The 20,336-nt window shown below is 42.6% G+C and overlaps 1 protein-coding gene across 4 annotated transcripts in view; it reads left to right on the top strand.

Moving 5' to 3' along the window:
• Window positions 1–20,336, top strand: part of msra (methionine sulfoxide reductase A) — a 492,501-nt gene that overhangs the window by 318,120 nt on the left and 154,045 nt on the right. The window lies entirely within an intron of this gene.

The raw sequence follows: 20,336 nt of genomic DNA, 5'->3' as shown, positions 1-20,336 counted from the left end.
CTCTAATTCTTGTATAATGCTCAGGGGCTCAAATCGAAGCACGTACAATAAATGCCTCCTTGGGAACCTGTGCAAATGTTGTGACAAAATTTGTTGAATGAATAAAGAATACTGACATAATACATCAGCACACAGTTATGCATATACCCTTCCCCCATTGCTGCATCTTTTACTTCTTTGGTGCCTCCTTCTAGTAGGTCATCCTAGTGAGAACAGTGATTTGCTTTAAGCAGCCCTTTCTTGTTTACTGCTGCGCTTTGAATCCAGATTTTTAATATTCGTCTGTTAAATGTTTAAACTGTTGACTACAAAAATATTTTTGGGGTTCTGTAATGGAGATCTGTGCTTTGTGCTTCATTGTGTGAGCTTGTTTTTGAGATCAAAATTAGGACCTGTCAGAAACCTAATTCAAAGGGACTGTTACAAGAAGACAATGACAGTGAAGTTCCAATTGCTTTGCTATTCATGGGATAATGAACTTGTTCTAGGGTTTTTATCTCTGTACTGTTGGTAAAGGCAATGTTTTCTTTGAAACATTCTACCTTTAACTGCTTTTATTGTTTTTGGCTTTGGGCTTTAAGCATGACATAAACAGAAATATAGTCACTGAAAATTCTTCTTTAAAATGGAGAAGAAGCCATTCAGGAATACACTACTATACACTCTCTATATAATCCCCACGTATAAGCATATGCTACAGTGGTTGCTTCCACTATGAAGTGCAATGCTGTGTGTTTTTTCACTGCTTCACAGCATGGCGTCTAATGTCACGCACTATTGCTGTAGCGAGATAGATGACTTTACGAACAGACATCTTCACAGCTGACACCACCATAAGGCTTCTCACTTCCTGCTGTGATACCCTTATTTCTATGAATCGCAGATGATAGAAACTAAACATCTTCTTAATCCGTTTTTCTGATTCCCACAACTATTTTCCTATCGATCAGATTAGTACAACAGCATTTTTTTGTTCTTTAAAGCTGTGATGGCTATATTTGTGGTTGATGTGTACACCAGCTGATGTATCATTTCCTTTTGTAAACCTCCACCAAGATAAAGTATGTAACAAAATAAGAAATATAGTCAAATTCACCAGCATGGAAATCAGGAAGCAAGTTTTCATTGAAGGAGATATTTTGTGCTTACCCCCCAATCTACAAACTCTGACCTTAGTCTATTACATTTTACATATTTTGTTAATGGTTCTAAGTCTGTTGGAGTTTTTAATGTGAGGTTCAACATTGATATTGCTGATCTTTATACTTTATCTGTAAATTTACACCCCCCATCCCGCCCCATTCCAGACCTGTTCCGAACTTTACTGTACTGGACCCTTGTTTATTTTTCAATATTTATTTTGTTGATTTTTTGATCACTTCTAATTGTTCCCTCTCCTGAGTGAGTTTATGAATGTCAAGATCACTGGTTGGTTGAGTTTGATATATGAATTTGGCCTGCAGTAGATGTAACTATTGTTGGTATCAGGATACATAGGTTCTGATATGTCAAAATGCTGTGTGGGATGATTAAATAGCCTTGTAAGTCTTAAAGTATAATTGCTTAATATTTGAAATGGCAGGAGTATATTGGATTCATTTTCAAAAATGCTTGTTTGAAAAAATAGCATGAAAAACATGTTTATCACAGATTGTAAGTTGTAGTGTCTGAATTATAAATTTGTTGGGGCTGGAATTCTCTGAGCAGTAATGATGAAATGAAATGAAAATTGCCTATTGTCACAAGTAGGCTTCAAATTAAGTTACTATGAAAAGCCCCTGGTCGCCACATTTTGGCGCCTGTTCGGGGAGGCTGGTGCGGGAATTGAACCCACGCTGCTGGCCTGCCTTGGTTTGCTTTAAAAGCCAGCTATTTAGCCCAGTGTGCTAAACCAGCCCAATATTGCCATGAGAACCTAGCCTCCATCTTAGTGTGAAGACAGTGGATTGATTGTCAACTCGTGATGCATTGCACACATTGGCTGTCACCCCACAATACCTTGTAGGATAATAATAATCTTTATTAGTGTCACAAGTAGGCTTACATTAACACTGCAATGAAGTTACTGTGAAAAGCCCCTAGTCGCCACATTCTGGCGCCTGTTCGTGTACACTGAGGGAGAATTCAGAATGTCCAATTCATGTAACAAGCATGTCTTTTGGGACTTGTAGGAAGAAACCAGAGCACCCGGAGGAAACCCACACAGACACGGGGAGAACATGCAGACTCCGCATAGACAGTGACCCAAGCTGGGGATCGAACCTGGGTGCCTGGCGCTGTGAAACAACAGTGCTAACCACTATGCTACTGTGCAAGAGGCAAATGCAATAGGGATATGTCGAGTAAAGGGTTAACATCAAAAGCACATATGATGTTAGATCACATGACTGAGAAATAAGGAGGAGTAGCTCCAACCTCATGGGCCCAGATGTGTAAATACTTTCTGTAGTGATATGTATATATGATGGCATATAAAGAGTTAACAACTACATCATGGTGTAAGACAACCACTAGATGGCAGCACTAGATTCATGTAAATAAAGAGTAAGGGTTTCGAGCAGCATGCTTTTGGGAGATAGACAATCCCCAAACCCCTGTTTAGATGTCAACCACACAATGAAAAATGGTGGCAATGAGTAAAAACCTATTGGATAGTAAAAGAAGATACAAGGCTGGCAAGAAAAAAGATCTTCGAAGGAAGGAGAAAAGAAAAAAGTTAAGACTCACCAAGACACAGGAACATCGTGGGAGAGCAGATATAAGCTGAGACAAAGACCCAGAGAGTGGACAACAGGAGCACAGCCAGAAGTAGTGAGTGGCAGCACAGAAGCAGGAACAATTTCAGAGCTCAATAGAAGCATGCAATCCACACTAACAGTCCCAGAACCATTTTAGATGTAGAAAGCTCGCAACAGGCCCAGAATTAGGACACCTAGAGGAAGAGTTTCACAGGGTACAGAACTGCTTCAGGATTACATTAAAAAAAAAATCAGACCAGGTCAGTACACTACTTTATGCAGTAGGGCCTATTGATGATGACATAATAACAAGGCAGAAGGTTGATGAGACTTTGGTTTCTTCTGAAGAAGGCTTGGAAGCTTTTGACTCTTATCTCAGGGTCCATCAGAATCTAGTACTGGAGGGCTAAATTTAATTTAAAAAAGCAAAGACCAGGCAAAGCTTGTATTAGGTCATTAACAATCTCTATAGGCTGGCGGGAAACAACAATAACATAATCTTAAAGAATGAGCTGATTTATGACAGAATTGCTGCTTTCGAGACATCCGTCTCAGGCAGCAGGTGTAAGGCACAGGTGAGTGATAAAGCAATGATTTTTTTCACTATTCCTGCCTGGGCTACTCTTTAGCTTCCAGGCAGGGGTGACTCATGGGGAGCGGGGGTGGAGGAGTTTGCTATGGGTGGGGGGGGGGTTCTCTGCCAGGGGTGTGTGGGGTGGGCAGGATCTGCATTTGTCAGGGCCAAGCTGGCAAATGCTGAGACCAATCCAAGCCCATGTGAATCGCAGCCCAGAGGGCCAGAGCACATGGAGGTGTGGAGAATCCGGAGTCCAGCCCATTAATAGAATGGAAATGGGTCAAAATGTGTCACTTGCATCCTCCCACTGATGCAGGCTGCTGCAAGGTGCTAATCACATTTTGTATCCGACGCTGCATTCTCTGTCGCATTGGGAACTTGCTACTAGCAGAGAATCCACCCTTAGGTCACATGGTGCAAGCTACTGGAATCACAGTTGATCCACTACAATTAAAGTAATCTGAGCATTTCCACAACCTAAAAACATAACTGAGCATCAAAGAGTCCTTGGGATAGTCAACCAAGTAGGCAATTTCCTACCAAATGTTGCAGAGATTAATGAACCCTTGAGACATTTGTTGAAACCGGGCCAAGAGTGGTGCTGTAGTGTGGACCAGCAGAATGCTTTCAAAAGTGTTAAACAACTTTCAGTCTCTTCTGAAACCTTGGCATATTATGGCCCAGAATTACTGACCATAGTAGCAGCAGATGCATCGTCTACAGGTCTGGGGACAGTTTTACTTCCGAGTGCAGAGAGACAGCAAGCATTGACCAATCTACTAAGCCTTTAAGTCATGAACAGAAACAGAGCAACAACACGTCACAATACAAAAAGAAGCATCGGTAGCAATGCGAGCATGTGAATAATGTTCCGACTGTTTGAAAATCAAAATCGACCAGGAGCCACTAGTTACCCTTCTAAACATGATAGAAATTGCATAGATGCTGCCCAGACCCCAATGGTTCAGATTCAAATTGGTGAGATAAGTCTCCCATCACAGTGTATGTGTAACAGAAGTATCAAACAACGGCAGACGCACTGTCACGCTTACCAAAGGAACCAGTGAAACCCAACACAAAATCGAAATATAGAAAATAGGAACAAGAGTAGGCCATTCAGCCTCCGCGCCTGCTCTGCTATTCAATATGACCATGGCTGATCCTCTTGTTCTTATGCCATACTCATACCCTCTCCCCATATGCATTGGTGCCTTTGGTGCGTAGAAATCTACCTATTTCCTTCTTGAATATATTCAGTGACTTGGCCTCCACATCTTTCTGTGGTAGAGAATTCCATAGGTACATCACCGCACCCCGTCGCCCCATCCCGGCCAGAGGAAACCAATCCTATTTCCAGTCTGTCCAGCCCTGTCAGAATTTTATACGTTTCATCCAGATCCCAGTGAATACAGGTCCAGTCAACCCAATCTTTGTTCATTCGATAATCCTGCCATCCCAGGAATCAGTCTAGTGAACCTTGGCTGCACTCCCTCTATGGCAAGTATGTCATTTCTTAGATAAAGAGACCACCATTCTACGCAATACCCCAGGTGTGGTTTCAACAAGGCCCTGTTCTGCTGCAGCAAGTCATCCTTGTTCCTGTATGGTGGAATTACATTAGAAGAATACATGTTGTGATGTGATAATTATGTCAGAGGAGATGATTGAGAAGTAAGAGAGATCTTAAAGGAGGAGAAACTCCAACCTCATGCAGAGGTCTAAATGTGTAAATATTTGCTGTAAATAAAGAGCAATGGTTTTAAGAAACTATGAACTCGAGCAACACACTTTGGTAGAATAGACAATCCCCAAATCCACTGTCTCGAACCTGACCCCACAACAAAACAAACCTTGCTTATTTAAGAATACATTCTTGCCCATGGTTTTGTCTTTAGTAATGCCAAACTCAGCATTATGAAAACAAGATTTCACTTTACATTCAAAGCTCTTTCTTCCCCTTTCTGTCAGCAGTAGTCCTGACCAGAATGTAACCAGTCCATTATATAATATGTAAAAGAGCAGTGTCTAACGTTACATTCCAAACTAGTTAATACATTGGCAATTATTACTGCCAGTAATTACTGCCACCAGTAAAATGATATCCGATCAAATCAAAATCCACCACTTTCTCATTATATAATAACTCCAAAGGTATTTGCATATTTCCAGTGCTAAAAGCATAGTAAAGTAAGTGAAATTATGTGGAGCAGTATCTTAGGTGCAATTATAGAAATGAAAGAATAGCAATTGTTTTCACCTCATCATATTACTGTACAAAATTACTGTAGTAACAAAAGTCAAAGAACTTTACACTGTAAACTATATAAATCGTAACATGTACAAACATATCCCATTAATGATTTTAACTAGAAGATTAAGATATTTTTCTAACATCTTATGCATCTCCATTGTGCTCTCATTGCAAATGGCATTAATGATGAATTGATTTTTAAAATTTCCCTCAATCTGACCCAAGCACATGCATTTTCACCAGACATTCAATGGATCAAACTAACTTGTTTGCATTTTCTTGCACTGTTCCAGCATTCAATGGTAGACGTTTGGCAATGCTTTCAGCTGTCCGTGAAATGATTCTTGTTCTTAAACACCTAACTTATGAAATGAAAAGCCAACGCAACTGCTGTGATGTTTCAACACTGACCCCCAGCAGACCTTCAAGCTCTGAAGGAAGTTCCTTTCTTACCATGGCGATGATGGGTGCATCTACCACTTAGAACACAACTAGGGTGTCTGAGACAAGAGGCTAGCTGGAGATGAGTCTGCCTGCCCTATGTAGCTCTCATTTTAAGGGGGCTGAGTTAGAAAATATTGTTTTTTAAATTCATGCACCTTTGGTTTGAGAACCCTGGACCCTAATACTACCTATACCATGACCGACCCACGGCCCTCAGGATGGATTTGAATCCAATATCCATTACAAAATAAGTGATAATACGGACGTAAAATACTTTTGACTTCCCATTCTCACTAACTGTAAAGTTTGGCAATATTGTAACAACTGGTGAGTCCTTGACCACTTGACATGCTGCCATTCTGGGTCTGGGCCTCTCCTTTATGGCTAACATTGTCCTATCCTCAGTTTCTGACCGTCTTCTCATTGATTTATGTTTTTCATATTATCCAAACCCCACTTTGCAATCTACGTCATTGTTACTATCACTCTCTTGACCTGTCCTCTGTTGTTTGCATACTGTGCTCCTACTCGGATGCTATTCCAGTCCATTGGCTCTCATGGATTGATCTGTGGCTTCTTTATGCTCCAGTCTGGACATCTTCACCAAGCATTTACATTACCATATTCAGGAGCTTACCCCACCTGTGGCAGTGCCAAGGTATCTCCGCATCCCACTTTTCAACCTCATGTCCCTCCATCTGATTTTCACAGAAATGTCTTTCCAGGTTGTCTCTGATTTCACCAGGTCGACAGTCCCTCCCTCCCTATTGGCCAGAAGACAAACACTGGCATAAAACTGGTTGGCAGTGTGTTGCCTATTTGTAAAGTTTTATTGTTTTATAAAAACAACATTGTTAATTGATTCATGTGTGGAACTTGTATGTGGTTTCGGTAACGGTGACTTGGTTAAAAAAGGGACAGGACCGGCCGCTAAATATTCCGGGATTTGGGTGTTTTAGGCGAGACAGAGGGGAAGTTAAAAGAGGTGGGGGAGTTGCAATACTGGTTAGAGAACACATTACAGCTGTACAGAGGGAGGACACCTTGGAAGAATCAAGTAACAAGACACTGTGGGTAGAACTCAGAAACAGGAAGGGGGCAGTCAATATGATGAGGGTGTACTACAGGCCTCCCACGGGAAGTTGAAGAACAGATATGTAAGCAGATTTTGGATAGATGTAGAAATAATAGGGTTGTGGGAGACTTTAATTTTCCTCATATTGACTGGAAATTCCTTGGGGCTAGGTGAGGAATTTGTTAAGTGTGTCCAGGATGCATTTTTGGAACAATATGTTAATAGTCCGATGAGAGAGGGGGGCTATACTGGACAGTGACCACAATTCCGTAAGCTTTCGAATGCTCATCGAAAAGGATGAGGGTTGTCCGAGGGTTGAGGTGCTAAATTGGGGGAAGGCTAACTACAACCAGATTAGGCAGGATTTGGAGGCTGTTGTTTGGGATTGACTGTCTGAGGGTAAATCCACATTTGGCATGTGGGAGTCTTTTAAGGAGCAGTTGATGGGAGTGTAGGCATGTGCCGATGAAAAGGAAAGGCAGGATTCAGGAATTGTGGATGACCAAGGAAATTGTGATTCTAGTCAAAAAAAATGCATACGTGACATCTAGGCAACTAAAAACAGAGAAGCATTTGAAGAATACAGGGTAAGTAGCTCAAACAGGTAGTTAGGAGGGCAAAAAGGGTCACAAAATGACCCTGCCAGACAGGATTAAGGAGAATACTAAGGCATTTTATACGTATATTAGGAACAAGAGGGTAGCTAGAGAAAGAGTTGGTCCACTCAAGGACAAAGGAGGGAAATTATGCGTAGAACCAAAGGAAATAGGTGAGATCCTTAATGAGTACTTTGCATCGGTATTCACAAAGGAAAGGGACACGTTGATTGGTGGTGTCTCAGAAGGATATGTAGTCATTATTATGAGCGGAAGTGTTAGGTGTATTAAAAAGCATTAAGGTAGACAAGTCGCCAGGTCCAGATGGCATCTATCCCAGATTACTGAGGGAGACAAGAGATGAAATCACTGGGCCTCTAACAGAAATCTTTGGCTATCCTCCAATCCTGTGGCCAATGTTGTCCCGTTATTTAAGAAGGGTAGCAAGGATAACCCGGATAATCATAGGCCAGTGAGCTTGACGCCAGTGATAGTGTAATTGTTGGGAAAGATTCTCAGAGATAGGGGGCTGGATTCTCCAAAATTGCGTTTTGCGCGGGGGCGGAAAATCGACATTCACGACCGAATCGCGATCGGCGCCTCTCCGGCAATTATTCAGGCCCCGGAGAATTTTTCATCTGTGAATCACGCCATGCAGCTGGTGGGGCCATTGCCAGAGGCCCACTCCCACCTGGTCGATTTCCCGACGGCTTGGTTCTAACCACGTATGGCCAATCGGGACTCTCGCGCGGCGGCTGGTGGAGAGGGATGCAGCACTGGGGGGGCCCTTATGGGCGGCCGGGGCAGCGATCAGGCCGGTCCGATGCAGGGGTGCGAGGCTGATTGTAGAGACCTTGTTTCTTCGTGATGGTCCGCAGTCCGAGCAGGCCATGGTGCTCGGCACAGCCGCTGGAGGCCGCTGCCGTGCGCATGTGCGGTCTTGGAACCGGAAGTGCAGGAACCCGTATCCGCAGCCAAAGCTGCGTGAAACTCCCCGAGTTCCTGCTAGCCCCCTGCAGCTAAGTGAATCTTCCTTTATTTTTTGCAGGAAACTGGGGAGTGAAACGGCAACGTTTTTATGCCAGTGTGGGGACATGGCCCCATTTTGGAAGAATCCTTTGGAAGGATCTATGCACATTTGGAAGTGAATGGTCTTATTAGCAACATACAGCATGGTTTTATACGAGGGAGGTCATGTCTCACTAATTTATTTGAGTTTTTTGAGGCGGTTGCAAAAATGATTGATGAAGGAAGGGCTGTGGCTGTTGTCTACATGGACTTTAGTAAAGCATTTGACAAGGTCCCTATGGCAGGCTGGTGCAAAAGATTAAATCACATGGGTCAGGGGTGAACTAGCGAGATAGCTTGGCCAAAGAACTAGCTTGGCCAAAGAAGACAGAGGGTAGCAGTGAAAGGGCGTTTTTCCGAATGGAGGTCTGCAACTAGTGGTATTCCGCAGGGATCAGGACTGGGACCTCTGCTGTTTCTAATATATATAAATGACTTGGAAGAAAACATAGCTGGTCTGATTAGCGAGTTTACGGGTGATATTAAGATTGCAGGAGTTGTGGATAGTGATGAAGATTGTCAGAGGATACAGCAGGTTACAGATAGGCTGCAAAATTCGACAGAGAAATGGCAGATGGAATTTTAAATGGACGGATGATAGGTGATGCATTTTAGTAGATCCAATTCAAGTGGTAGCGATAAAATAAGTGGTAGAACCATCAGGAGAATAGACACATAGAAAGATCTGGACGTGCAGGTCCACAGATCCTTAAAAGTGGCAGCACAGGTGGAAATGGTGGTAAAGAAAGCATATGGCATGCTTGCCTTCATTGGATGGGGCATCGAGTATAAAAATTCACAAATTATGTTACAGTTATATAGAACGTTGATTAGGCCATATTTGGAATAATGTACCAAATTCTGGTAACCATACTATCAGAAGGACATGGAGGTTTTGGAGAGAGTACAGAAAAGGTTTACCAGGATGTTGCCTGGTATGGAGGGTATTAGTTATGAAGAGAGATTGAATAAACTGGGATTGTTCTCCATAGAAAAACGGAGCTGAGGGGCGACCAGGGGTATAGATAGGGTGAACAGTTGGAGGCTCCTGATGGTTCTGTCAGGGCAGAAATGACAGTTACAAGAGGCACAAGTTCAAGGTGAGGCGGGATAGGTTCAGTGGAGATGTGCGGGCCAATTTTTTACACAGAGGGTGGTGGTGGTCTGGAATGCCCTGCCAAGTGAGGTGGTTGAGGCAGGTACGTTAGCGACCGTTAAGACTTCTCTGGATAGAAACATGAACCGACGGGGTATAGAAGGGTACAGGCGGTTGGTCTAGATAGGACACATGATTGGTGCAGACTTGGGGGGCCAAAGGTTCTTGTGCTCTATTGTTCTTTGGTCTTAAGGTATATGTTCCCTTGAATTTGTTTTATTGTTGAGCATTTTTGGATCATTTCAATATTTTCTAATCTCGCTATTTTTCCTCTTTCTTCTCTTGGGAGTTCTCAAACAACTGTTTGGCTTTACCTAGCCAAATATTGGATGATATCCCAGGTTGAGAGCATCTGGTACCCACCAAAGCCTTGCATTTTTAAAACCGACTGTTATTTTCAACTCAAAATCTCTGAAATTCGATTTCTGATTTACTAACTGTCTTGCAATCAAAGATTTAAATTTAGTTATAGTTTGGGGATTCATAGCTGACCCACTCATTTATTAATTACATGCAGTTAAGAAATTATTTTTCACCAATTTACATTTTGAATTTTATTGGTACAAGTGGCATGTTCTTTGAATCATGTATACTAGTGTACAATGCACTGTGTACTAGTATACAATGCACTGTGTACTAGTATACAATGCACTGTGTACTAGGATCAACGGGATGGAGGCAAGAAGGTGGCAGGGACTCTGCCTTCACCCTCTGCCCGATTAAATACTCCCACACCAGCAAACTTACCACAGCGGAGGGCATTACATTCTGCCTTATGTTGCTGGTTTTTTGCATATCCTGGTATTAATCCTGTTTTTCATGTTTTTGCTTTCAGACGCATCTGTACATGTTTCAAACAAACATACTTACAAACAGATGGATTAGGAACAGGATTAGGCTCTTTAGCCATTTGAGCCTGCTCTGCCATTTGATAAGATCATGACTGTACTGATTGTGGCCTCTATTTTCATTTCTACCCCCCTAAACCCTTTGATAACCTCATTGATCAAAAATCTTATCTAACTTGGTCTTACAAATATTCAATAACCCAGAGATCTCTATGGAAAAGAATTCCACAGAAAGAAAATTATCCTCATCAACATCTTAAATGGGAGACATGTTGGGCTGGTTTCTCCGGCCCCCCCTAGCCATGCCGTGCATTCACCTGAGGAAGGAGCAGTGCTCCGAGAGCTAGTGTTTGTAACAAACCTGGTGGACTTTAACCTGGTGTTGTAAGACTTCTTACTGTGCTCACCCCAGTCCAACGCTGGCATCTCCACATCATCAATCCAAAGATGTGCAGGTTAGGTGGATTGGCCATGCTAAATTGCCCTTGGTGTACAAAGTTGCCCGGTAGTGTTGGGTGGGGTACTGGGTTATGGGGTTAGGGTGGAGGTGTGGGCTTGGGTAGAGTGCTCTTTCCAAGAGCCAGTACAGACTCGATGGGCCGAATGGCCGCCTCCTGCACTGTAAATTCTATGATTCTATGACACTTCCTGGACCACTTAAAACAGAGTTAAGTGCTTTCTGTGAATTTAACTTTAATTAGGTGGTTTCTGTGGGGGAGTGTCTCTTTATTTAAGGGGATTCTGAAGCTGTCTCTTTAATTTGGGGGTCTCTGTGGGGGTCTCTTTATTTAGCAGGTCTCTGGGGAGGGTCTCTTTAATTAGGGGGTCTCTGTGGGTGTTTCTTTATTTAGGGTTCTCTTGGAGTCTCTCTTTAATTAGGGGGTCTCAAGGGGGCTCTCTTTAGTTGTGAATCTCTGGTGGAGGCGATTAGGTCACCCCCATATTGGGGGCATGGGGGTGACCCAGAAAATCCAAGAGTGGGGAGGCTCAATTGCACTGCCAGGGGGCTGAAGCCATGGGACCTCAAGCAATCTAATAGCAGGATTCCCTAGGGAATCCCTCGCCATGTGAAATTTTTATGGCTAAGGCTTGGGAATCGCTTCCTGATTTGCACTCCTGCCGTGAGCGCAAATCAGGTGCCAATCGGCTCCAGCGGGAGAACATCGGTCCGGATTCTCCGTCGGTAGTGCACTCACGCCCACAGATTTCCCGACGGCGTGGGGGTGCCCACAATAGGAAACCCCATTGGCCGGCTGCCGAGGTGAAGGGTCCTGCTGCTGGTGGATTCCGACCAAAGACTCCCAAACAAAGAATCCTGCCCCATGTTCTGCCATTCGCACCCACTCTGGACAGATATTTTGTTCGAACCATTACCACTCCATTTGCATTTTGTACCATGAAATCTTTGCCAGATAATTTCTCCTACCCATCACCTTAGCAAATACCTTGCCTTTTGTTCTTCCTCCTCCCCCACCCTTATCACTTCCTCAAAGGCTATTCACATTTCTATCGATCATATCTTCTGAAGATGGTCCTGGACCATAAATATAGCTCTGTTTCTTTCTCCATAGATGCTGCCAGACCTGCTGAGTATTTCCAGCATTTTCTGTTTTGAAATCTTTGCACAGCTTTGCAAAAAGAAGCACAGGAGTGCTTTGCTTGCTCTTTCGGAATCTGGTACAGGCATGATCAGTCCAATGACTTCCCTCTGTGTTGTATGATTTGCTGTCTGGGTCTCTCGTAGACATTTGATTGGGTTTGATTGCGATGATTAGTCAATAACAAACATCACTTTGGCCTTTAACCTAGTTCTGGTCTTGTAACCCTGCTGCTGATGTGACTGATCCAGTTAAACTTCTGGTCAATTTTGATCTCCGGGATGGGTGATGGGGTTGAAGTTGGCAGTGATGGTACCATTGAAGATCAAAGAGAAATAGAAAAGTTTGGTCCCTTTGGAAATAGTTATTTCTTGACATACAAATGGTCTTTAACCCAGCAATTCTTCTGTTGAATTTTGATTAGTGAAACTAGAATTAGTCTTGGAAAGAGTACAATGCAGATTCGCCAAATGATATTGGGACTTGGGCTAAGTTTATGGAACCTCATAATTTAGCACTAAGTTTAGGAGGTGATCGAGGGGTGGATTCTCTGTTGCAAATCCGTCTCACTACCATTGCTAGTGAGGACAGAGTTTATGAGGTAAGTGTAACAGTGGGTAAATGGAGCTACAAATTCACCATGGCTCAATTGAATAGAGAAATGGGCTGGAAGATCTCCAACTGTTCCCTACTATGTTCTGAAATCAGCATCTTATATCAATTGGAGATGCTCCCTTGGCTTTGCTGCTTTTGTCATTCTTAAAGTTGAAGTCTCAGGGGAGGGAAATATGTTGAAGTAACCTTGGTGAATTGCTACAGTGAATTATGTAAGTTGTACATATTTTAGTCACAGTACACCGGTGATGTGGTTACTCCTGGTGACAGATCAAGCATGTAAACTGCTTTGTTCTGGTAGTGTTGAGCCTCTTGATTGCCATTGTGCCTGCACCCACACAGGTGGATGGATATTATTCCTTCACACTCCTGACTTGCGTCTGTAGATAATAGAGAAGATTCAAGAATAAATTGATCGGCATGATGTTGATGGGGATGGTGTGGGCAGCGGTGGTACCATTCAATATCAAGGAGAAATGGCAAAGTTTTATCCTGTTCAAGATAGATATTTCTTGACATGTAAATGTTGCCTGTCATTTGTAAATTTGAGCTTGGATGCTATCCAGATCCTGCTGTGGACTGGCAAGTGTTTCCTCATGATTACAATAGTTATGAATGGAACTGAACAATGTGGAATTACCATTGACCTTAGGATGGAGGGAATGGCAATAATAAGTTGAATATATTTTGGTAAAGACATTTCTCTGAGGTTCCCCATCAGCAATTTCTTAGGGCTATGATCATTGATCTCAGACGACAAACACCTTATTTTGTGCCAGATATATCTCCAGTTACAAGAGTGTTTCCCCATTGACCACAGCTGAGTTCTGTTTTTACAAGACTGCCGGATGTCATTCTCAGTCATACTCAGTCAAACGCTGCCTTGATGTAGAGGGCAATTACTCTCACCTTTCCATTGATAATCAGCTCACATCCATACGGGAATGAAGAAATCTGACCTGAGCATCGGTGAGCAGATGATTGCTGAGTAAATGTCAATATATGCCAGCATTAATAACTTCTATCATCATATTATTGACAATTGAGAGAAGTCTATTAGGACTGCATTTATATTATCTTTTAGAATTAAACTGATTCTCCTGGACAGAATGTACTTGGGCAGTCATTCACATCATTGCTGAGATGTCTAAAGGAGTGGATAGCTCAGGTATAGGTCTTCAGCAGTACAGCTAGGATGTTATGAGTGTATATAACCCTTATTGTGTCCAGTTTACTGAACTATTTAACATCTTGTGGAGTGAACCAAATTGACTGTATACTACATGATAGAACATTAGGCGGAGGTAGAGTAGGCATTTTTGGCTGAAGGTGCTTTCAAAGATTTCAGTTTTGTCTTTTACACTCGTGCTGGCCTCTAGCTTGGTGAGGATGAAGATATTCATGGAACCTCTTCCTCCTATCTGATTGTGCTACAAGATGTGTTTAGTTCCTCAGAGATTTAGTCTGATCTGTTCGTAGTTCGATCATCACCTGAGATCTGACTATGCACTTTCCAATAATGATTGCCGGTTACATATCTGAAGCAAGGACCTGGTTGATTTTGTTTTTTTTACCTTTCCTACTTTGGAGCACAGGCCCAATCCTTATGATTTCCCCACCACATCCCACCAACCACACATCTAACTAGTTCAGTGCATGGCTCAGTATCACCTGGCTGTGCTCTCTCAACCTTTCCACACCCCTTTGTGCATAGGTCAGACTTTGGTCTGTTTCTGTAGCTAATTATTCCTGGAACAGGTCACTAGTCTATTGCCAGGGGCCTATAGCTTGAGGGGCATTACAGCACATCAAGCATAGGCATACACTCAAGCAGGTAAACTAAGGGGAAATTTAGCATGGCCAGTGCACCTAACCTGCACGTCTTTGGACTGTGGGAGGAAACCCACACTGACACAGGGAGAATGTGCAAACTCCACACAGACGGACCCCAAGCCAGAATTGAACCCGTGTCCCTGGCGCTGTGAGGCAGCAGTGCTAACCACTGTGCCACCATGTCGCACAGGCTCATTGAATCATGCATTCCTTTTCTAACATGTCAGTTTGCAAGGATTGAACAAAACCTTTCATCTATTGTTAAATATGTCTGCATCAAAGATATATTTTATTTACGGCTAACTACTGTGCTATTGGAATAGTTAAAACTTCATTAAAGGTTAATAATAAACCCAGTTTCTTTTAAAAAGAACATACACAAGTCCATTTATTTAGAATATAAATGGTTTTTGTTTGTCATCCAATTGTCAGATACCTGACAAGCCAAAGACAGCAATGACAATTAGCTTTGCTTTTCCAGTCGATTATTTGTGCACAAGACCAAATGTACTTGGGTGATGCCAGGAGAATGCGCAAAAAGCCCAGGTGTGCATCAGAGTAAAAATAGTGCACAGCATGCAGTACGGCAGCAACCACAGGGTAGTTTATTAATAGCTTTAAATAATTGACTGTTGGCCACAGGAAGATTGAATAGTCGATTTCAATAAACCCCACAACTGTATGAGAGCCCTAAAGACTTCAGCATAAATGTTGAAAATAAAGTGTGCGATACAAATATAAATTATATTTTTGTGACCTGTGTATCTGATAGGAATAAAGCCTGAATTAATCCAATCAAATACGCACTAAAGCCTGATTCTAAAATCATAATTTAATTTGTCTCCTGCATTTTTCTTCCAAAGAAACTGAGTAATGCTATTTCCATTGCCCTACTATCATTTTTAGCCATTGCAATAAATAGGAATGTTTATTCATTGGGTGGCATGGTGGTGCAATGTGAAGCACTTGCAAAGATGGCAAGTCCTGGGATCTTTCACATGTTGTGTTCTGAGTGTCAATCATGACAGGGGCAGCACGGTAGCATTGTGGATAGCACAATCGCTTCACAGCTCCAGGGTCCCAGGTTCGATTCCGGCTTGGGTCACTGTCTGTGCGGAGTCTGCACATCCTCCCCGTGTGTGCGTGGGTTTCCTCTGGGTGCTCCGGTTTCCTCCCACAGTCACAAAGATGTGCAGGTTAGGTGGATTGGTCATGATAAATTGCCCTACGTGTTGGGTGGGGTTACTGGGTTATGGGGATAGGGTGGAGATGTTGACCTTGGGTAGGGTGCTCTTTCCAGGAGCCGGTGCAGACTCGATGGGCCGAATGACCTCCTTCTGCACTGTAAATTCTATGATAATCTATGATGATGCTCTGGAGAGGAACCAAACTGGAAGGCAGGTGCTTTGCCACTGAATACAAGTGATTGGTATTTAAAGAAAGGTGCTGACATTGGCTGAAGGCAAGTCTCTCTGCCTCAGCAATGGGTGGTTCACGGAGCAAAGGAACTGTGATAAGGGCAAGGAGGAAAAAAGGGATTCCAACCTTTAGAGGAAAATATGGCACTCGAGGTAAATGCAAGAGACATTTCCTCTTTTTTCCCCCCATTGTTGAGGAATTAATACAAAGATAATTTTTTTAACGAGTGGGATTTTTCTTTTTCTATTTGCAATGAATAATTTGCCATTGCAAGACGTTTTCAGGACAAGCATTAACTGTTTCATAAGATTTTTAAAAGATAGGCATTTAATTATTGTTTTTAAAAATCCCTATTTACAGAATGCTATCGATTCTATCCTATTTCATAGCCTCAAGGAGTTAAAAATAATGGCATTCAAGAGTCACTTTTGCTTGTGGTTCTGTAGAAGCAACTTAAAACTAAAAACATTTGAGGTATCAGATTACCATTATGAAGGAAGGTAGGGACACTTCATGTAGGTGCAACCAAATGGCAACCGGATTTTAGAAATTTAAATGAAGGTTTGGTTGGATCAATACAGACGAGCCATTTCTTTAAAGGTGTTCACCATGGAGACTGCATATACGTATTTTCTGGGTTATTCTGATGCAGCTCAACCTTTGAGTCCAGTTGATCCTCACAGTTAAAATTGAACAGATGTGCTGTTCCCAAACTGAGCTGGAGCTTTCCACATGTAAGGTGCTGAATTCCGATTGGAAGTGCTTATGAATCACATGCTTCAAGCCTTCTGCAGGAAGGGAATTTTGTATGAATGCAGGAAACAAAACCCTAAAATCTTGTTTTTTTTTGGAACAGTCCCAGAGAGGCAGTGAAATCTGTCCGAGATGAATACCCTACATTGACTGAAACTGAAGTAGATTTTTAAAAATGGAAGCCAAATACCTGGGACTGGATTCTCCAAAAATGGGGTATGTCCCCACCGGCACAAAAACACTGGTGTTTCAGGCTAGACTTTCCTTAAAACATTTTGCAATTATTCACCTACCTTGAAGGGGCTGGCAGGGCCCCGGATTGATTCTCACAGCTTCAGCTGCGGAAACGGGCCCCCGCACTTCCGGTTGCGAGTCCACACATGCGCACGGCGGCAGCCTCCAGTGGCCCAGCCGAACACGATGGCAGCCTCAGCCAGTGGACCTGGACGAACAAAGAAGGCATCAACGATCTGCCCCGCACCTCTCCATCAAACTCGTCCAATCGCTGCCCCGGCAGCCCGTAAGGCTCCCCCCGGCACTTGATCCCTCTGCCCCCCACCATGGCAGCCGTAGACTGAGTCCCGACTGGCCTGACGTGGTTAGTACCACGTCTCGGGAATTCAGAGTATCGCCGGGAAGGCCTCTGGCAACGGCCCCCCAGCCGCGCAATTCACGTGCGAGCGATTCTCCGCCGGAGAATCGTGGGAGAGGGGTCGGGCCTGATTCTCGCATAAAGGTCGATTCCCCTCCCCCGCGACAAACCCGATTTTGGTGCGGGGCTGCGGAGAATCCAGCCCCATAAGTTTTATAGTGTACTTTTTCACAGTCAGTGAGTTTAAATAACCTTATTAACTTGTTCCAAATAACGTATGAATACGAAGCACTTAAATGATGGTACGTCTGTAATATATTTTATTATTGCTAGACTGTTTTGCATATACTGTGTTAATTTTCATGATGTTAAACTTTGGCAAAAAATGATTATTTTTGGCTCCCTATTATCCAACATCTGAAAATATGTCATTTTTGTAATGGAGTTGTCTAGATTTTCTCCTGCTCTGGTTACTTTCATTCAATGAACACGGCTGTTCCTGCAGCCTTGTCTATGATGATAAATTTTCTTACAGCAGTCAATCTGCCTCAAATGAAATCATAAAAACTCTTTGAAATAGCTAGTTAATTGTCATATGGCATGGTAGAGTCCTTGGGTTCTGAATGGCTAGAAATCCAGTGTAGGTGGGGTGTAAAGGAATACAAGCTATGATCTCAAAAGTAGTGGAGTGGGAGGCATCGATAGTCTGGAAGCTTCTGGAAACTTTTTAGGGGACATGGGGAAACATTTGTGTTACTCTTGACCTCAAAAGGACTATAAAAAGAAACAAACACCTGCTCAATTTTAGAGTGAGCTACAACAATACCCATAAGGACCACTGGATTAATTGTCTATAAACATTATCTGGTCATTATCATACTGCTCTTATCAAAATTAGTTGTATTGCTATTTTATTTATTTCTCAGTCACTACTTTTTTTCTCTTTCATGGAAGTTCTTTTTGAGAATAGTGCTCCACAGGTGCTGTAAGCATCTAGTATCAAACCCAAGTTACCATGAAATGTGTGTTTCTATATAATCACCATTGGTAGTTCAACTTTGGCTGGACACAGTTCAAAAGCTGATTTACAGCATCCTAAATGCTGCCCCAGCGAGAGCTGAGCTAACTGGGAGCAAATCTAAAACAAAATGCAGCTTCATCAGTCCCAGTCCTTGAGTGGCCGATTTTCACTTGGGCAGACACCCGAATAGGGAATGTGATTCTGCCGCCTTCCTTGCCCTCAGCAACACGAGTGACGTTTTGACGGCCATACTTCATTTCCGCTTCACCAGCACGTTATGAGTGCTGAAGGTCGCCAATTACAATGGGTGCAAAAGATCCGCAGCACCCTTGCAGAGCCAAGATAGAAGCTGAGTGTTAAACCGAGCAGGGAGGCAATGGCAGGGGAGTGGGGGGCATCGATATTCTGGAAGCATCTGAAAACTTTTGGAAACTTTTTAGGGGACATGAGGAAACATTAGTGTTACTCTTGACCTCAAAAGGACTATAAAAAGGAACAAACACCTGCCCAATTATAGAATGACCTACAACAATACCCATAAGGACCACTGGATTAATTGTCTATACACATTATCTGGTCATTATCATATTGCTCTTGAGGGAACTTTCTGTTTGCAAGTTGACTGTACATATACATATACTATAATCTATACATTATTATAGTGACTACACTTCAAAAGCACTTCATTGGCTGGAAAGTACTTTGGGATGACCTGTGGTTGTGTAAGGTGCTATATTAATGTAAGTCTTTCTTCTTTCATTCCCTTGGGCTGCCCAGCCAAAGTGGTGTTTCGGTTCAGGCCCATTGTGTTTGCAGCACGGCTGCCCTTATCCCATCCGGCGGAAGCTGTGAAATGAGCCCCTATGACCCCACACAACAATTAGGTGGTGCGTTTATTCAATAAGCCATCGGGAGAACTCTGCTGCTACTTAAGTAAAAATGCTTTACAAAAATGAAATTGGGAATAAATAATGCAGTGATTTGCTGCTACATTTCCTGTCAACATGCTTTGCAATTTTAATTAGATGGAAGCCTGGGAACTATTGCACAATGTAACCTTTAAAGAACAGTCTGTAACTGCATCACTCAGCATCACCAGATAACCTCTCACTCTGAAATCAAATGCTCACACAAATGTTCATCAGGCACTAGGGAAAAATGGAAAAATGCAGAGTTTTTTTGCTTCTACTTTTGTGGTATAAATAAATTATGCAGTACGAGCACATTGGGCTATCGAAGAGAAACGCGTGCTGACATTGTAACAGTCTGCTTGCTAATGCAGTTGTATTGCTGGTTGATTATTTTATGGGATCCCATACTATCTCCTGCTTGAAGGCCAAAAGGTGCAAACTAGGCAGCGTAAGGATGAGCTTTATTCTCTGTTTTCGAGCTGAATTCTCAAGAGTTATCTTTGTGGCTGTTATTAAAGATTTCTCAAGTCAACTTTGAGGAGCCAGGGTGCTTCTGTTGTGTGTATTCTATAACTGAGTCCTGGCCATGATTACAAGCTATCCATCATACAATCTTTTTTTATCCTGCGGACTGTGGCATGGTTGATTGCTTTACCACCTGAGTGCTTTACGACAAATGATAATCTGAAAGAATACAAATCATTCAAGACAACAGCATACAGACAATGCGTGAACACAACAGCTGCCTTTTTTCTGACAGATATAGTAAGGCCATAAGCATGCTTTCGATTGCTTTGCATTGTCTGCATTGTTACTTTGGTTGATGGAATTATTTAAAATC

This window comes from Scyliorhinus canicula, chromosome 6 (assembly GCF_902713615.1).
Source record: "Scyliorhinus canicula chromosome 6, sScyCan1.1, whole genome shotgun sequence".
NCBI lineage: Eukaryota > Metazoa > Chordata > Chondrichthyes > Carcharhiniformes > Scyliorhinidae > Scyliorhinus > Scyliorhinus canicula.
Note: the sequence above shows the minus strand (reverse complement) of the source record. Positions and strands in the feature narration are given on the sequence as shown.